At 51.7% G+C, this 20,004-nt stretch overlaps 1 protein-coding gene across 3 annotated transcripts in view; it reads right to left on the reverse strand.

The window, feature by feature from the left end:
- Positions 1–17,305, reverse strand: part of Agpat3 (1-acylglycerol-3-phosphate O-acyltransferase 3) — a 71,744-nt gene extending 54,439 nt beyond the window's left edge. Inside the window, exon 1 of one of the 3 annotated variants that reach the window (XM_038341785.2) lies at positions 16,978–17,305. The gene's annotated coding sequence lies outside the window, so the exon portion shown is untranslated. Of the gene's footprint in view, positions 1–16,016; positions 16,111–16,575; positions 16,717–16,977 lie in introns of those variants that run through there. The other 2 variants (XM_038341784.2, XM_038341783.2) reach the window with 2 other exon arrangements.
- Between the last annotated feature and the right edge of the window lie 2,699 nt (positions 17,306–20,004).

Genomic DNA, 20,004 nt, shown 5'->3' on the forward strand with positions numbered 1-20,004 from the left:
ATCTCAGGCCGTTAGCCCCTCCCCTGATGAGAAGGCCTGCACACTGAGCTTAAGCACAACATTCCCAGGGGTACAGAAGCAGAGCCCTCACACACCATCCTGGGCCAGCAAGTGAGGAGCAGAGAGGGACAAGGACAGACACCCAGGGATCCACCTGAGCCCCTGAGCAGAAAGCCATAGACTTCCAACCACTGCTGCTGCCCACAGATGCCAGAGCAATACTCTCAGATTGCTGAGCCATGTGTGACCCAGCAACAAGGAAGAGGACTGGAGCAACACTGGTGTGCGGGGACAAACACCCCAGGAGGCAAAGGGCAGTGCTACGGTGGCAGAGCTCATGTCCACACATTAGCCAAGTTCCTGCAGCCGGGTGAGTGCCCGGCATGGCTGTCACATGCGCTGCTGCCACAAGAACAGAAACAGGGGACCACATTCTCTTCAGCTGCCTGTGGAGGGAGCAGGAAGAATCCCCTGGAAACCATGGCCGGTTTAGACATCTCCTTCAGACTTAGTCCTGAGCTGCGGCTGCTCTCCCTCCTCAGTGTGGCAGCCACTGCAACATCACTGCTTCCTAAGGGTGCCTTGCTGGGAAACCAAGCGAGGATTCATACAGTACGTAGTACATGCACATGGTGCCCCATGTATATGTGCACATCACTTTTCATACACGGGATAAATGCACATGCATTGAGGTTACAGTCAGAAGAAAGGCAGTGTCCTGGGGAACACTACCCACGATCCAGCTTCAAGTCTGGGGTCATGCCAACATAGTCCAGAGTGGAGGTCAGGGATGAACACCCACACAGTCAGCCAGTCACCTGCCACCCATCCTCACTGTAGAGTTGAGAAACAGGGCTTGGCACACACAACGCTGCTGTGGTATTTCACCATGAGATGTAGCTACACAAAACCTTAGCATGCCAGCTTTCAGAACTAGAAAATGAAAGAAAGAGAAAAGCCACCACAGCACCTACTGCAGTGTCGTTCCGCGGCATAGCGGTGGGATGAGCAGAAGCCAGAGCGGCCTGTGTGGTCTGTGCAGAAAGCATGGAGACTCTTCACTTTCAGTGTGCTTGTGAAGACCCAACCAGGAGTGTCCATCACACCAACAGGAAGAGTGGGGACAGCTTCTGTGCCCACCCACTGGTCGTGCCAGGGTCTAATGCAGCGCTCGTGGTCTAACTGATCCCTAGGTCAGTGAGAGAGTGCACAGTGGGAAGAAGGTGCAGAAATTGGGTGCAGCTGTGATGGCATGCTTGGTGTGTGCACACATGCACACGAGAGCACCCTAACACGGAGAGAGATAAAGGAGGGACAGAAGGACAGCCGGGGGAAGACAGGAGAATGGCACAAGTGAGGAAAAGGGAGCCAGCAGGGCCTAGCTAATACTGAAGGGAAACTAAGGGTCAAGACACACGGCAAAGGAGATGGCATCTCAGAACCTGCCACTACTGTGACTTCCAACTCACCAGAGTGGACTTGGTGAGCACTGCCCTGGACTAAGACAAGCTAGGGACTGCAGGTCAAGTCAGCAAGGCTCACAGAGCAGGAGAGAGATGAGAAGGGTGGTGGAGGAGGGTCATCTGTATATCTGTTGTTTCATTGGTTAATTAATAAAGAAAACTGCTTGGCCTGATAGGTCAGAACATAGGTAGGCAGAGTAGACAGAACAGAATTGTGGGAGAAAGAAGGCAGACGCTTCAGGCAGACGCCATAGGCAGACGCCATGCCTTTCCTCTCTGAGTCGGACGTAGGTTAAGATCTCTCCTGGTAAGCAACCACCTCGTGGTGCTACACAGATTACTAAATATGGGTTAAAGAAAGATGTGAGAATTAGCCAATAAGAGGCTAAAACTAATGGGCCAGGCAGTGTTTAAATGAATACAGTTTCCGTGTAATTATTTTGGGTAAAGCTAGCTGGGTGGCGGGAAGCAGCCCGCAGCTCCTTCTATAGAAGGGGGTCCAGGACCCTCATAGGAACAAAAGCGATGGCAGGAATAGGTTTGTAGGTCATGAACAGGTGGGAGCGGTCCTCAGTCAGGGCCAGGAAGCATGGCATACGAGGCACCCAGGAGTTTTCTTTCACTTAAACTTCCTGTGGGGCGCTGATGGCACACACTTTTAATCCCAGCACTCGGGGGTGGGGGGAGGCAGAGGCAGGTGGATCTCTGTGAGTTTGAGGCCACTGCAGGCTAGCTGGTCTACAACAGCTAGTTCCAGGACAGGTTTCAAAGCTACAGAGAAAACCTGTCTTGAAAAACCAAAAATTAAAAGATAAAAAATAAACTAAATAAATTCTACTTCCCAAGTCTGATGTGCTAAGAAGAAAGCACCCTTCCTTTTTAGCTTGTGTGCATGTGGAGGTCAGAGGATACCCTCAGATGTTGTTATTTAGGAACAATCATGTGTGTGTGTGTGTGTGTGTGTGTGTGTGTGTGTGTGTGTGTGTGTGTGCGCGCGCGCGCGCGCACGCATGCCTGAGTGTTACATCTGTGTACCACATGCATGGAAAGAACCCACAGAGGTCAGAAGAGGGGTTACAGTTCGAACCGGAATTGGAACTGGAGTTGCAGACGGCTAAGCTGCCGTGTGTGCTAAAAATTGAGCCCTGGTCTTCTGCAGGGGCAGCCAAGTGTTCTCAACACTGAGCATCCTCTAGTCCCACCCTCTTTTTTGAGAAGGGTCCCCTTTAAAGTTTTTGCAGCCCAACAAACCTTTCCACCAATGCAATAATCCAAATCAAACCGAATTAGACGAAGCCCAGGTTAATGCATGCCAGCGCTCCTGGGCGGCCCTCCAGGAAAACACTGAGAGAGGAAAGGAGAACAGGGAAGACCACAGACAGGGGAAAGAAAGACCAAAAGACCACATGTTTGTTCTCTGGTGGCAGTTTAAATAGCCTGTGGGAATGGTCTTGATCCTCTCTGGGGAGGAGTCACCGTTTGGCAGGCTTTATCAGATGTAGAGTCTGGATTGAAGTAACTCCCAGGTGAGGGGGCTTGAAATGGAACTTTCTACCCAAACATTCCAAAATGGATGCCAGGGGCTAGGATGAAGCCCCAACCAAACATTCCAGACTCTGGATATAAGGGTGTCAGCAGCTGGGATGACGCTTCCAACCAAATACCCCCACTAGCCCAGAGCTTGTTAAGTAGGCAGGTCAGCTGACCAGTGATCCCAGGGACCCAGCTGTCTCTGTCTCCCCAGTGCTGGGATTACAAGCATGTGCCACTATGCCTGGCTTCTTTTTTTGGGGGGGAAGGGGTTCGAGACAGGGTTTCCCTGTAGTTTCTAGAGCCTGTCCTGGAACTAGCTCTTGTAGACCAGGCTGGCCTCGAACTCAGAGATCCTCTGCCTCCCAAGTGCTGGGATTAAAGGCGTGCGCCACCACCGCCCGGGCTATGCCTGGCTTCTTTACATGGGTTCTAGAATTATCAGCAGAGCCATCCACCAGCTTCCCCACCCCACATACACATCTTTTTAGAACTGTATTCGAATCACTATTTGCCACCCTTAAAGAGCTATGTTCACAGTCTGGCATGATGGCGCACGCCTTTAATCCCAACACTTGGGAGGCAGAGGCAGGTGGATCTCTGAGTTCGAGGCCAGCCTGGTCTACAGAATGAGTTCCAGGACAGTCAGAGCTGCACAGAGAAACCCTATCTTAAAAAAGAAAAAAAGGAAAAAAAGAAAAAAAGAAAAGAAAGAGACCATGTTCACAAGGTTGAACAGTTAGTTGACTCAGTGGTTAAGAGCACTTAAATTCAGTTCAAAGTACCTACTGTAATGGTCTATCCTGTCCCTTTAAAAGACAAGCCACGCCCGCCCCCTTTCCTGTCACCCACCATGCTTTCTGCCTGGGACCCAGCTGCCTTCCTGGTGCCTTCATGGCCTGCCATGGTCTCAGGACCTGCTGCATGATCTCATGGCCCACTGCCCACTGCCACCACTCAGGGACCTGCAGCATTTTACTTAAACTATTACACCTACATCCGGTGGCTCACAACCACCTGTAACTCCAGCTCCTGGGGAGGGGATTCAACACCTTCTTCTGGCCTCCTTGGGGACACACACACACATTTTTTTTTTTAATGCTACCCGTCAAAGTGGCGCACACCTGTGATCCCAGCTCTTTGATGCCTTACCTGGGAGGAAATCACAACCTTAAGGACAGCCTCATCCAGCAGGGCAAGGGGATGTGGACAGGATGGTGCTCACTACAGAGATGGAACTGGGTCTTTAGAATGTATTTTCCAACAAGTCCCAGGCCTGGGAGGGTGGCTCAGCTGGTAAAAGGTTTGCCTTGCAAAGATAAGGCCTGAATTTGATCCCCAGGGCCCATGTACAGCCAAGCCTAGGGACTGTAGCTGTAACCCCAGTACTGGGAGGCAAAGGACAGGGGGAGGCCTAAGGTTTGATGGACAACCAGCCTAGCAAATTAGTGAGCTCCAAGTTCAGTAAGAGACCTTGTCTCAGAAATATACGGTGGGGAGCAAAAGAGGACGATGGCTGACATCAGCCTCTGGCTCCACATACATGCACACCCGTGTGCACACACATGGAAATAAACATACATGCACACAAAATTTAAAAACCAGGCCCAGACTAAGAGTCTCCTTAAAAAACACGTTCCTCCAACCTCACACAATCTCTCCATCTCGGTTACTTTTCTGTTGCTGTGATACAACACCATAACAACTTAGACAGAGCATTCATTTGGGGCTTACAGTGATGGCGGAGAGAGTGGCAGTGGGCAGCAGCTGAGAGCTCACATCCCGAAGCACAAACAGGAAGCAGAGAGTACACTGGGGACATCACAAGGCTTTTGAAGCCTAAAGCCCACCCCTAGTGACAAACCTTCTCCAACAAGGCCACACCTCCTAATCCTTCCCAAATACGCACCAACTGGGTACCATGTTTCAAACCGGGAGACTTATGGGAAATGCCTCCCTCAAACCGCCCCCTGCTTCAGCCTGAAATTAGTACAACCTAGATTCTGAAGCACAAGAAAGATGCAGGGAATAGGGGGAAGCCAGACTGGCTTCCAAACAGACACAGGGACTTCCAAACAAATTTTAACAAACCTACAGGAGACTGCTCAACACATTATACAGATCACACCTCGTGGTCAGCTAGAGAAGCTGGATGGGCCCACTAAAGCAAGAAAGTCAGCACACAGTTCACCCAGAGAACAACAAATGCAGAGAAGGCCTCTGCCCATTTAGTAAGACAGTCTCGGAAACAAGCGGAAAAGGGGGGAAAATGGAGATAGGGTCATGCTATGTACACAGGCTAGCTTAGAACTCACTATCCTCCTGCCTCAACCTCTCAAATGCTGGGATTACAGGCATGTACCACCAACCCCTCTTGACGAGAAAATTGTCCTTTGCATGAAGCTTTTTCATGGGGCTATGACAAGCAGACACCACAGTCCACCGAGCCACCTACCTCCCACCCAGGTGGCCCCTTCTGTGAAGTTACTATTTATTTCCATATAGGAATTTTGGAAACACGTTCTTCCCTTCAATTCCATCTGAACCTTCATCCTGATGACCCCAGGAGCTGTACCTGGAGACTCCTACTTGGCACACATCATCTGTTCTTCAGCCAACAGTGGCCCCCCCCCATGGACAGGCCCCAAGAAGCCCATCCCTCCCCAGGGCCTCCTCGGTTGAAGGTGCCAGCCTCAGGATGTGAAATCTGTTCTAAGAAGGTAGCTTCCGGTCCACGTGACTTCAGTCACTGCATCTGATGTGTTGTAGTTCCTGTGCCCTCCGTACCTGGAGAGGGCTTCCATGACTTGATTTACATAGCCCAACACAGCCCCACACCAGTGTTTTCCCAGCACAGGGATTTGAATGTGTACCTGAGCCAGCCTGTCACTGTGACACCTGGCTACACAGCCAGGGAGCAGGCTCTTTTCCCCCTCCCCCAGTCAGCGCAGTGCCCCAGGGAGCAGGCTCTTACCACCACCACCCTGCCCCGTCAGCGCAGTGCCCCAGGGAGCAGGCTCTTTTCCCTCCTGTCAGCACAGTGCCCCACCTCTGCACATAGCTGTCCCGGTAACATGCTAGTTCCCCTGTCTAGTCTGGCTGTGTCCTAGACCCACAGTAGGCTGTGCACACTGGCCAGCTCCAGCACTCTGACACACCCATGACCTCATGTACAGCCTCAGCCATAAGTCCCTTTCCCGAGGAAGGTGTGGGAGAGCACCCTAAGCTCTGGTGTAAGCCCCACACACATCTTTCCAAACTCAGGCCTGGACATCACCTGCTCCCGAGGAGTAATGACACACTGCCTGCTTTCTGTCCCTCACAGTCAAGCATCTCTCCATTGTTCTCTCTTAACTTCCACCCCCAGGAAGCCCAGGGAGGCCCCTCAATGCAGCCAGCTCCCACTCCAGCAAAGCATACTGACCAAGAGTCAGGAGAGCACAGTGAGACAGGTCTGGCTTTCTAATTATGTTTTATGGGCTCTGTCTTCTACACTGCTAACTTGTTTAATTCTCCTGTCACTCCTTACTTAGGAATAATATGTAAACTGGCGACATATCTTCAGTGTGCAACCCACAAACTGAACACATGGTCCAGCCGGCACTGAGGTCATGAGCTAAGTCTGCTGGTCCACCCGAGGCTCATTGAGCATCCTGCCGGCGAGGCCACAATCCTGCTGGGCTCTGAGTGGAGTCAAGCAGCACATACATGTCTCTTGCTCCCTTTTCCACATTTATTTGTATGTGTATGTTACACATGTGCCACAGCACACACATGGAGGTCAGAGGACAGTTTGTGAGAATCAGTTCTCTCCTTCCACATGTGGGTCCGCAGGTTCAAACTCAGGTCATCATCGGGCTTAGTATCAGGCAACTTTCCTTCCGTGCTGAGCCATCTCACTGAGCCCTTGCTCTTCTTCACAGCTACTGCCTTGCCCACAGTGTGAACAAGGTACTCCCTGCTATCCATCCTCAGGCTGCCTGGAACTGTGGGCAGCACGGCATCCTGTACAGTGGCTTCCCTGCAGGCCCCGAAACACGGCAGTGAGCAGCAGTCTGCCCCCAACTTCTGTGTCTCACACCCTGGTGCCCGCTGAGAGCCACTGGTAAGCAAAACAAGAGACTTAACACACAGAACCCAACATTTGTCACTGTGGCAATGAAACCACCTACAGGAGGACAGACACTGGCTCAGGGTTTCAGAGAGCTCTAAGGCTTGGCCCTGCATCCTTGGGTAGAGTGTCACGGTGATGGACGCCCATGAAGGAATGCTGTACTTCACTTCCTGAGAGACAGGAAGCAAAGAAAGATGGGCACAAGAGGAGCCAGGGAAGATACAAGTCCAAGGATATGCCTTCAGGAACCTATTTCCAAACACTACTCCCGACCTGTTACCCCTTCTCAACAATGCCATTGTATTATGAACCCACCGAGGGGCTGATCGGGATCAATTTGTCTTTGGAAATCACAGAGCTGGGCTTTTCTAACAATGGATGTGATTATTAATTCAATCAAGTTGACAGTCAGAATTAACTGTCACCACGATACCTTGACAGCGACTTGACACTGAAGGAGGTAGAACACACGGCGTGGATACAGTGAGGTGGAGCAGAAGGGTGTGAGTTCAGAACAGGACATAACTTCAAACTGATAAACTCTTTATTTATGGGGGTTTCGATTTAATATCTTGGACCACAACAACTGACTATAGCTAAAACCACAAAAGCATGCTACATGGTGTGGGGGGGGGGGAGTGTATGTGGGTGTGGGTGTGTGTTCTCACAAGTTACTCTTGCATTTTCATTGGAAACAGGAATTTAGAGAGAACTAGACAGCTGACCTTAATAAACAGGTTTTGAACACGTCAGTCTGTGTCTCCTAAGGGGAACACAGTAGGTATACAGCTGGGCCAAACCAGCCTCCCACAGTTTCTGCGAGTCCCAAGGGTCTGTGCCAGGCACAGTGGCTGCACACTATCGTTCCCTTTGCCCCACAGCAGGGCCAACACTCACCCCAGCGGCCCTAGCTAGAGTTTAGCCATCCTGGTAGGGTGGCCAGCCTCACCCTTGGTTTCATTTCGGATTTCACAAGGTGGACCTTTCGTTTTGATCTCCTTAATGTCATTTTAATTTCCCTGCACCTTTCATGGTCACCTCCTCTGTTCTGCGGAGAAGCGACAGGAAAGCTGAAAATTAAGCTGCAGTGTTTGAATCGACAGCAAAGAGGGAAATTAGGATCACTTCCTAAACTCAGACACTAGACAAGGATGGCCACCACTGTCCATTCAGCCCCATCCCAATGCCCTGAGCCACCCAGAAAGGCAGAGAGAGGACTACTAATGGCACAAGGAAGAAACAAAGCCATTGTCATTCCTGATGTCATGGATGTGTGTGCAGAACATTACAACTCAACAAACAAACTATGAGGGATAGCTAGCTAGGTGACCAGCCGTGACAATAATACCCAACAGTCAACTCCACCTCCGTATAATACCAGCAAGGGGCTAGTAATGCAAAGAGTGTATTTTTAAAATGCTGTTTCCCAAAACAACAAAGATAACAAGGGCACCTGGGAATAATGGAACATGGCAGGGGCCATTACAGCATTCATCAGAAGGATGCTCTGCAGAGACTATGGACAGGAGAATGGAAAGTGGACTTTAAACCCTCTACAAGAGGCCGGGCAGTGGTGATGCATGCCTTTAATCCCAGCACGTGGAAGGCAGAGGTAGGTGGATCTCTGAGAGTTTGAGGCCAGCCTGGTCTATAGAGCAAGTGCCAAGACTACCAGGGCTGTTACACAGAGAAACCCTGTCTTGAAGAAAAAAAAAACAGAACAAAAAACAAACAAACAAACAAAAAACCTTTACAAGAACATGCAGAGTGCATTGAGCCTTGGCTTAGGCATTGTGCAACTCTCAGAAGGCACTGCCTAGAAAAGAAAATAATATTCTACTAAATTTAAAATATCTGCTGGGCCTAGTGGTGCACGCCTTTAATCCCAGCACTCAGGAGGCAGAGGCAGGCAGATCTTTGTCAGTTTGAGGCCAGCCTGGTCTACAGAGAGAGTTCCAGGGCAGTCAGGGCTACACAGGGAAACCGTGTCTCAAAAAATCAAAAATAAATAAATTTGCTCCTTAAAATAAAATGAAATAAAAAGATAAACCCTAGCAGCAACGAGATCAGTGAGCGCGGACAATGACAGACATCCTGGACCCAAGAAAGTACACTACCACACACCAGGCAGGAGCAGTATGTAAGCATAGGCCACAGCAGTCAGCAGAGCAGGAGCAGAGAAGCCGCAGAGGAGAGCGCACAGCCAGCCAAGGGGCACACAGGGGGAGAACACAGGAGTGGTGAGCACAGAGTGAACACACCAGGGGAGAAACAGAGGAAGCACACAGGGGCAGCACACAGGGAGTGAGGTGGGGGACACACTGGGAGCACACAGTGAACACACATGAGCAAACATGTGGGAGCACACAAGGGGAGATGGAAGAACAAACACAGTGGAAACACACAGGAGAGACACGGGGCAAACACACGGACATATAGGAAAAGACATAGGGGAAAATACAGGGGTTACACTCGGGGCAGGGGGCGGGCTCTAGGTAGAGAATCCATATCACTAACAGCATCCCACAACATTCTATTTGCGAAGGTCAACAGGGGCACCAAGAGCATGTAGTCAGTCCAGCTCACTGACCCCTCCGAGGCACTTACACTGGATGTTGAGGGCCACACACATATGCACTGGACATGCGGATAGAGCTGGCTTAGGGGACAGGACCTAGCTGAGGGCCCTTGTGCAAACATGTGGTCCTGTCAGGAGAAACATCCTCTGGTACCACAGGCAGGGGAGTGGCTGTTTCTCACCTGGCACTCACGTTCTCTTCCGCTACCCTCAAAACCTCATAGGGAACCCCGTCCTGCCCTCATGGGAAAGATGCTACTTAGGCTTGTGTCTGCACAGACATGCAGGCAGGTCACTGGCTGCTTCCACTGTGCATGGATTCTAGGAGGACCACTCGGTCCATTTCATTTCAGTTACTTTATCTCAAGAGATGAAGAGGGGAAGCTGGAGACTCACTGGCGGGTGCCGAGTGTGGCCGGCAGCAGTGCTGATACGGCACAGCCCACGCTAAAATAGAAACTTACACAATGTCCAGTTTCAGGCTTTTTCTTGGAGGAACAAAGACTAATAACTTGAGTCCCATGATTCCCCGGCCATGCTTGACTGAGGTTGGCAGCTGGCAGTCAGGTGAGCCAGGCCATGTACAGCACAGCCCACCCCTCCCATCTCACACCCACATCTCACTTCCTCCCCTTGCTGCCGGGCCCCTATTGGAATCAGTCTTTAAAATCTCCATCTGTGATGTTGTCATCAAAAAGGAACACTTGAGAGCCAACCGTTCACTAGCACATAGACTACAACACAGCTGGGGCTCCAGGAAAGCAAGTGCCAGGCCGGGTTCGACTTAAAATGGTGGCTACAGTACTATTTTCTATCAAGCCTAGAACCCAGGTTGTGGTCCCCCAACCACTCTGCAGGGAGAGTGTGTGTTTGCTCTGAGCCCCAGCTTCTCCAGGGTGCCTGCTCCTGACTCCACGTCAGTACAGAACTGCAGAGTCTCTGTATGGGCACTTTCTCCTCTAATGCCAGCTACTGCCAGCTACTGCCCAGACAACACAGAGCGACAAAGGCCTGTGGGGCCACAGAGCTGCTCCTAAAACCCCAAAGCTGTTTGCACTGCTGCATCACACGCTGACAGCAGGGACAGCTTCTGCTGTGCCCTGATTTGTTTTCTTTCCTTCTTTTTCTGAGTGAATATCTAAAGCTACCCACATTCAGGAGGCAGAGGCAAGCAGATCTCTGTGATCACAAAGCCAGCCTGATCTACATAGTAAATTCCAAGACAGCTAGGGCTCTGTTGAGACCTTGTTTCAAAAAAAATTATTAAACTTAAGGCTGGAGGGATGCCTCAGCACTGGCTGTTCTTCCAGAGAACCTGGGTTCAGGTCCCAGTATCCACATGGCAGCTCACAACTGTCCTTACTCAGTCCCAGTGGATCCTATGCCCTCTTCTGACCTCTGTGCACGAGGCACTCATATGGCACACAGACATGTATGCAGGCAAACACTCAAAACACATTAAGTTACTAAACTTGGTGCTGGGGATGTGGCTTGCCTAGCACACATGCACAAGACAATGAGACATGCTCCCGCCGCAGCACTTCCCCCAAGAAATGCCCCCAAAACAACGTTGTTTAAGCTTTACACCTCATCTCTGAAGGGGCCAGAGCTTTGCCACTCAGCCTTCTCTGTCATCAGCAATGACAGGTGAGGTAGGAGCCTGTGGCCCTCAGCCGGCAGTTAGGAGGGACAGGCACTGGGAGCCTGTAGGGGCTTGGTCCCCTGTACATCGTCCTAGTTTGAGGCTGCATGGGGCTACCGAGCCTTCCGCTGGGCTGGGATTCTCCCCCTCAGGCCTGCCTCCTCCCACAGACCTGCCTGAGGGCTCACCCCAGCGCTACCACCCGCAGCATTTTTCCAGGGAGACCTCTTATACTTTGAACTTCATTGTGGCACCCGTTTCCTGTGCAAACTCTAGCTCATGTGGTCTTCATTTAATTACCTGACTTCTGCCTTACTCTGGCAAAAAAGCTACCTCAGCACATTTTTCAAGGTACCGGGACTTCTCCTGGGTCTCTCTGATAAAGAGCACACTGGTTCACTCAGCCAATTACACCAGGACAAGGACCTAGAACAGAAATTAACCACTAGGAAGTCTGACTGATGGTTGGCACGTGCTGTGTGTTAAGGATCAAGGATCAGTACATGGTCTTTCACACCCAGGCGGAAGACAAACCCAATGAGCATATTTTCTGCACAACTCAATGCCACTCCTAGCATGCAGCTGCATCTTGAATTTCACGTGGGGGTTACGAGTCCGATACAGCAGGAACAGCTTCTACACGTGGCCCGAGTCTTTACTCAAATGTGTATGTAAAGCTGGTCACTGAATTTGTTTTAGAAATGTGGATTTTGGGGCTGGAGAGAGGGCTCAGAGATTAACAGCACTGGCTGCTTTTCCAGAGGTCCTGAGTTCATTTCCCAGCACCCACATGGAGGCTCACAACCATTTATAATGAGATCTGGTGTCCTCTTCTGGCATGAAGACATACATGCAGGCAGAACATAATGATACATAAAACATAATAAATACATAAATAAATAAATCTTTAAAAAAGAAAGAAATGTGAATTTTCACATATGGGATGTTCTGAGCATCAAGTGGACTGGTGGACAGAACAACACCAATAGATTCGATGGCACTTGCATTTGAAATGTAGAGCCGAGCCCAGCTGCTTCCCAGAGCTGCCACTCCATTTTCTCATACATGTCCTAGAGAGACTCCTCTCTTCAGTGTTGCTTTGAGAGTTCAACTAGATGTATCTAAAACAGCCATGGTGGCTGCATTCTCAACTGCACAGAGATAAGCGAAGGGTAACATACAGTAGAGGCAGAGGCTGGGAGGGGGTCACACAGCGTGAGAATCACAGATCCCAAGCACTTATGTAAGGAGCCCCGTGCAGCAGCTCTGACCTGGAATCCTGGCTGGGGAGGAGGGGTGGACAGGACCTGGTGCTTGCTGGCCGGCCAGCCAGCCTAGCCAAACCAGTGAGTGTCAGGTGCAGGGAGAGACCCTGTTTGAAAAAATAAGAAGACGAGGCTAGAGAGGAGCTCAACAGTAAAAGTGCTTGCTGCTCTTACAGAGGATCCAAATTCTGTCCCAGCAGCCACGGGTGACTCACAACCACCTGTAACTCCAGCTCCAACGGAACCTGAACATGTCACACACACCACACACACACACACACACACACACACACACACACACACACACACACAAACACGGGGAGATGGTGGAGAAAGGGAAGGAGGGAGGAAGGGAGAGAAAAATAAAAATAAATATTAAAAAATAGGTGGGGCTGGAGAAGTGGCTGAGTGGTTAAGAACAAGCACTGGCTGCTCTTCTAGAGGTCCTGGTTCCATTCCCAGCACCCACATGGTGGCTCGCAACCATCTGTAACTCCCTCTTCTGGCCTCCTCCAACATCAGGACAAGCATGTCGTGTCATTACACACACGCAGGCAAAACACTCACCCACATGAAATAAAAATAAATCCTGCTGAAAACTAACAAAGTGGCGAGCACGTGAGGAAGATCACCAGTGTTGACCTCTGAACCCCACATGCACCCACCCACACGCATGGCCACACAAAGGTACACATACACACTACATAAATTTGTTTTCAAAGCAGGGACAAATGTAATATCAGCATACACTTCTAGACTGTTCCTGTCAGCAAATCAGCAGAGGGAGAGCACCGCTGGCCAGCCAGCAGTGACGGGAGACAGAGGGCCAAAGCCCGAGCTCCAGGTTGGGCAGAGGCTGTGTCCGCCATGCAGCAGGCAGCATTCTGCCACTACTCTATTCCCTGCCACTGTCATTCATTATGGATCTCACCCCCACCTTCCCAAAAGGAATGGAGATGCTGCCCATTAATGATGCATGGCTCCTGGGTCATAGAGGGACAGGCCTTTGGGCCGCTGGCACCTTGTTCCCATCAAAAGGATTTAGCTTCAGCTTTTAGCCTTAAGTGACATGATGCGCTCCAGCCAGGAGCGGACTTCTGCCTGTGCTGCCCTCACACTGACATCTACAACACATGCTGCCTATGTCCCTCTGTCCATATGTGAGAGAAGTGGCCACTGGGCACACCACCACCTACTCCAGTCGCCAGTCACAGACACAGCAAGAACCATGGGCCCTGTCAGCCTGCCTCTCCATCCCTTACAATGAAGCACAGCTATTCCCCGGTGACAAGTGTGCACTCCTGGACTTTGCCTGACAAACAAGATCGGGACACATTGGACTCTAAACAAAGCAGCAAGAGTCTTCAAAGAGGAAACACTGTGGCAGTTGCCTGAAACAAAGCATTCTGAGGTTAATAAGCTCAAATTAACCCCGCAGTTATTATCAGGGTGTTCTAGGAATGATGCGCTGTTCAACTGCTTGCATTACAACTTGGAAAATTAATTTAAGATCCTAAGGTCCTTCAGTTGGCTGAAGAAAAAAACACATGCTGGGCGATGGTGGCGCACGCCTTTAATCCCAGCACTCAGGAGGCAGAGGCAGGCGGATCTCTGTGAGTTCGAAACCAGCCTGGTCTACAAGAGCTAGCTCCAGGACAGGCTCTAAAGCTGCAGAGAAACCCTGTCTCGAAAAAACCAAAAAAAAAAAAAAAACCATGAAGTCCCTGAGCAATTGTTTACAAAACTCAGCACAACCCCCTTCCCCCCCCCCCCCCCCAGCAGCAGAAACTTCTCAATGAGAAGATTAAGCAGTTACAGAGCTCACATCAGACAAGTCAGCAAGATGCCCCTGGCTGAAGGTGGCTGGTCACGCCCAGAGACAAGCTGTTCAAGCCTCACCAGCCACGGCCTTGTGGTGGGGGAAATCACAGATGTGTACACAGGCCAGAATGGGGAAGAGCATGTGAGAAGGCAGAATGGTGTGGGATCAGGGAGAGGAGTGTAGGGAAGCAGTTGTTGCTTTGGCGAGAGAGGGACTGGGGGATGCCAAGGGTCCACTGCTAGATCTGAAAAGCTATGATACTGGGTCACACTGCAGGACCTAAGCAAAGCCACAAGTCAGAGATGGGGACAAATAGACAGGCAGAACCAGCTCCATCTTGGGAGGGGTAAATGGAGCTGGGCCAGTTAACCAGTGTCAACTTGTCAGAAGTGAGATTGGATCAATGATGCCATCTGACCCCTGAAACAACAGTAAGTTTCCACCTTTGCTTTCTCCCAATCATACCATGCCCTACCATGGTATGACCACGCCTTACCATGCCCTACCCCCCTCCAACTGGGCCAGAGACGAATTTACGAGCTTACTCCCCCGCCTGGTCTGAGAAGATGGGAGTCTCTTCACTCTTACTTTAAGTTCTGGCTGTGGTAATTTGTGACATAATCCAGAGCAAACGGCTAGTCCTGCTCCTCAAACCCCAGTGTGGCTCAGAGTCTGTCAGCACAGGGTGGAACCTACAAGCCCCAGAAGGGAAGCACACTGTTTGCCCAGCCCTCTGTAGCACACAGACACTGTCCTTCCCAAGCACTGGGCCTTTATCTGAGAGCAGCCTAGGGTGGGACAGAGACCTCCCTTCGACTCCAGCATCCCTTCCCTGTTCCTTCCCTAGGAGACACTGTTTAACCCACTTTCCACCCATCCCGAAGGCAACTTCCTTAGACCTTCTGCCGTGATGCTGAGACTGGCATATGTGGGGCCACACGCAAGGCCTGTAGCAGGTTCATGCTGAGTTAGGTAAGCCACTCAGCTGACATCCCACCTGCTGAGCACAGCCACTCCAAGGAGCACACACCACCAAGACCAAAGAGGAGCTAGGAATGCCATCACAAGTAACTGTTTTCTGAAACAATGTAATCACAGAGTCCAGGGCGTGATACTAGAAATCAGCTTTTTAGGCTAACTTCCAAAGTGGGAAGGGGTCCTGCTTATCTAGTAAGGGGAGGGAACAGTAAGAAAGTGATCAAATAAGACCAAAGTGTACAACCCACCGAGACCTCTTGGAAGGGGTACAGTCCATTTCACAAATGCCATCGCAGCAGAAAGGGCTGCTCCCACTCAGTACCAAGAAACACAAACCCACCACCCCCAACCAGCACTCTATGTCCAATCCCAGAATCAGAGATCTCGGCTTCGGACGAGTCATTCCGGTCTGTCGCCTATCCAAGTAACCTCCTAGTTTCCCAGGGAAAAGAGCCCAGTCTCTTAAGTATTCTCTTAGACAAGACTTTCCACACTGCTTTAAAAGTTAGGTCTGGAAGGCCATTTCTAAAACCATTTCCCTGTGCCACTAAACTTCTCTCAAAGTTAAAAAGGAAACCTGCATATATTGCACATAAGCGCTCACAATGCTCCTGTCATAGGTACCTGGGGTTATGCTCCAGAGCTCCTGGTGGCCCACCGTGGACAGGTGTTTTCCTCCAGAGGCTCTGGTTACTGAATGACCCCAGCGCCTGAGTGAAACGTGGAAATTCACAGTCGGCCTTTGGTCTCAACGCCAAAGTCAAAGGGAGCCCTCGCACCTTCCTGCAGGGCGTCCCACCTGCATCCCTCCCTCTGTGTTGAGCAAGCAAAAAAGTGAAACTAGCCCACAGGGCCCCGAAATCAGGCTTGGGGCTCCCCAGTCCGAGGAGCCAGATGCAGAGCAAGGTACCCCAGAGAGGGACAGGAGGCCGCCCAGGCCTTCTGCCCGGCCTCGCACCCCCATCTCTCCCGATCGCCCCTCCCCAGGCCGCCGCGCATCCCGCACAGCACCGGCGAGCCACGCAGGCCGCACAGGGGCCGGGGCGGACCCGGAGCCTCCAGCGCCGCGTTCCCAGGCCGCGCGCCCCGCGCCTCGCGGAGCGCAGCCGGCCACTGCGGCGGGGCCCGGCGACCGCGGGCGGGGGCCACCTCGGGTGGCTCGGCGGGGCGCGGCGCGGCTCACCTGCACTCCACCTGCTGGTCGCGATCCTCGCGTCGGCGCGTGCGGCCGCTGCTCTCGGCCTGGGCCCGGCCCGGCCCTGCGTCGGGCCTCAGCGAGTGCGGCGCCCGCCGCCCCGGGCCCCCATCGCCGCCCTCCGCCTCGGCGCCGCCGCCACTTCCTGTGCGCGGCGATCCCACAGTTCCGCCGGCGCGGGACGGCGGGCGCGGGGACGCGGGGACACGCGCGGACGGACGCGCGGGGGAGGAGTCGGGCCCGCGGCGCAGCGGCGGGCTCCGTGGCCAACGGACAGCGGGCGGGGGAGGGGACGGGAGGGGCGCCCCGCGGAACCAGCCTCGACCCTCCCGGGGCACCGGGGTGTTCCTAGACCCAGCCTGAACCCCCTTCAGCCCCCTAGAGTCCTACCGGGGTCCCACCGTAGTGTTCCTGGGCCCAGCTTGGACCCCGTTTCAGCCCCCTGGAGTCCTTCTAGGGTATGCGGTGTTCCTGGGCCCAACGTGGACCTCCTCATCACCCTGAAGTTCTTCGGGGTGTTCCTGGGCCAAACCTGGACCTCTTTGGTTCCCTGGAGTCCTCTGGGGTGCCCTACCCCCAGTAACCGAGGGTGTTCCTGGGCCCAACCCTAGAATCCTCCTAAGCCCCAGCCTAGACCCCCTTCCCAGCTCCCATGGTCCCCTTGAGCCTCGGGACGTTTTTGATCACTCAGGCTAGACCACCTTCCCTCTGGGTTCTCCTGGGATGCAGGGATATTTCTGGGTATCCGGCCAATTCCTTGGACCTCACTCCCAGCCCCCTTCCCCCTCCCCCACCCCCACTCCCGGGTCAGGATCCCATCCAGGGATCCTGGGGGACTGTCCTCAGTGTCTGTTGCGGCATCAGGATCGCTTTTCACTCCCACTGCTGTGCCCTTTGACTTATTTATAGTTGGCAACTAGCTGGCAACACTGTATCCACATCCGATCTCGGAGGAAGACTCTATCAACCTAGTCCAGGGTCCCCTTCCCCAAACAGCCTGTTGATGACCACAGATTCCCTCCTGGCCATAGCGAGTCATCTGAGCTGAGGATCAACATCCATTTGAGCCTCCCTCCCCCCAACCAAGCAGGTGGCTGATCCTAAAACAGGCCAGGAAGGACTGCGCAGGCTCAGGTGCTGCATCAGGACAGGGCCATCTGCACACTACTTGGAACCTGTGTGGCCTCGTGCCTGCTCAGGCCCTTGGATCCAAGCCCTACTTTTTGAGTTCATTTGAAAACGACTTAGCCCTAGGTAGGACACAGTCTACAGGTACCTCTGCCTGCGTTTAAAAGCCTCTGAGGCAAGATCGCCAGTAACAGAGATGGGCAAGATTGTGCATTCCCATAACATCAGAACAGACTACCAAACCCACAAGCCTCTTCAACTGCAGTATCTGCTGTGACCATGGGCAAACAGGTTCTTTCTCCCCAACCCAATCTTCGTTACTCACTGTATTAACTCAGCACACCACACCACTGAACGGGTTATAGAAGGCCTCAGACGGGTTGAGGTGGCTGCATGACTCAGCCGGCCTGTCTGGAAGGCAGAGGCTGAGCTGACAGAGGTAGGAGGGAACCAGGGAAAGTTTAAGGATGGAGAAAGAGGAGAGCCCCTCCCCAATGGTGAGGTTGAAGCCTCCCAGCTGAGAGCTGATTTCAACACACTTTGCTGAGAAGATGGCCAAGGCGTCTTTGTAATATTTCAGATAAGGGTGTTAACACTTAAGGCTGAAGCATGTTTGACCTTTGAGTCTAATCGACTGCTTTCCCAATGCTAACCCTACAATTAGTGAATTTCACAACTGAGATTACAGATTTTGTTGACAGTCAACAGGCATGCCTCCACTCTGCTCTGGCTCAGTAAGGAATTCTTTTATCCCTTTGGCCTATGTTTTGATCTTATCGGCCTGCAATTCTGTCTGGCTCTCCTCAGGAACCACCCCATGATCTTCTTAAGAAGGGTCACAGTTCCCTGACATTTAAATGAGTCAGGCACTAAGGTGGCTCAGACCTTCAAGCCCAACACCCAAAAGGATGAAGCAGGAGGATTGCTGCAAGTTTGAGATCGCTGAACTACAAAGTGGGAACCAATCTAACAAAAGAAAAGAAAATATCGTCAAAATCATACCTGTGACTCTTTTTAATACACAACTCTCTCCCGACTAGTGGCACACACCTTTAAACCCAGCAGCGCTCAGGAGGCAGAAGCAGGTGGGATCTCTGTGATTTTGAGACCAACCTGGTCTACAAAGTGAGTTCCAAGACAGCCAGAGCTACATAGGGAGAGCCCCTCCTGGAAACAGACACAAGTCTCTTGTGAAGCCTCTGTCCACACCTGGGGATATAGTCTCCTAAGCCTCTCCCTCCTAATACCGATGCCTAATTTGTGTTAATATTGGTCCTAATAAGCCAGTGAAGCATCAGGTTGACTCACCCTGAAATTCTTTTCTGCACTAAAGTCAAGGACACAGCTTCAAAAATGTGGCTCCAGCTCCCACGGCTGTGGTCACTGACAGCACAGGGGAAGGGCTCCACGGGGACCAGACGAGGTTACACACAGCTGTGTTGTAAGGTGGCAGGCAGTTTCTAGCACTGGTGTGTGTGTCTAGCATCGGTGTATGTTCCAGGCAGGAGAAAATGGACCGCAGCCTAGGGACAGGCACATGGAATTCTCTATTGTGGTGGCTCTCATGGCCAAGGCTCATGATGAGCGGCCTGACGTGATAGCCAGTGTTCCCCTTTCATCTGTCCTCAATGTTCCTTCTTTACCGCCCAGGCGAGGGTCACAGCTCCTGTGCCTGGCATTTCCGGTAAGCTGATATAGTCACAGACATCGTCATTTCTTGGTCCAGATCTATTACTTTTCAGTTTGTGCCTCCTGGTGAGCTAGCAAATGGAGGTTACTTCTGCAAACAAGATGTAGAGACATTCTGTCATGGCGACTGGACTCAAAATGGAGGAACTCAGATCAGCGCTGTCACTTTATGAGATGGAGGGACCGTGGGTCACCTCTGAGCCAGGCACTGCAAAGTTTCTTCCACCGAGAACCATTGACCCCATTCCCATCAACTATCAACTATCACTTTCAAAATTACTGTTTTTATGGGGACATTTATCAGGATCGTGGATCCCGACACTAATTTCCAAAGATACAGAAAGCATACGCTCTCCACCTACCACAGGAACGGCCACAGGGGGAGGGGTTGGAGTACTGGCTGCTCTTCCGGGGAACCCGGGCTCAATTCCCAGCACCCACATGACAGCTCACGACTGTCCGTAACTCCAAGATCTGACACCCTCACACCGACATTCATGCAGTCAAAACACCAATGCACATAAAATAAAAATAAATTTAAAAAATATAGGGAAATAATGTGGTAGGTAGATTTAACAAATCCAAGTACCAAGTAACAAG

Source organism: Arvicola amphibius, chromosome 9 (assembly GCF_903992535.2).
Source record: "Arvicola amphibius chromosome 9, mArvAmp1.2, whole genome shotgun sequence".
Taxonomy (NCBI): Eukaryota; Metazoa; Chordata; class Mammalia; order Rodentia; family Cricetidae; genus Arvicola; species Arvicola amphibius.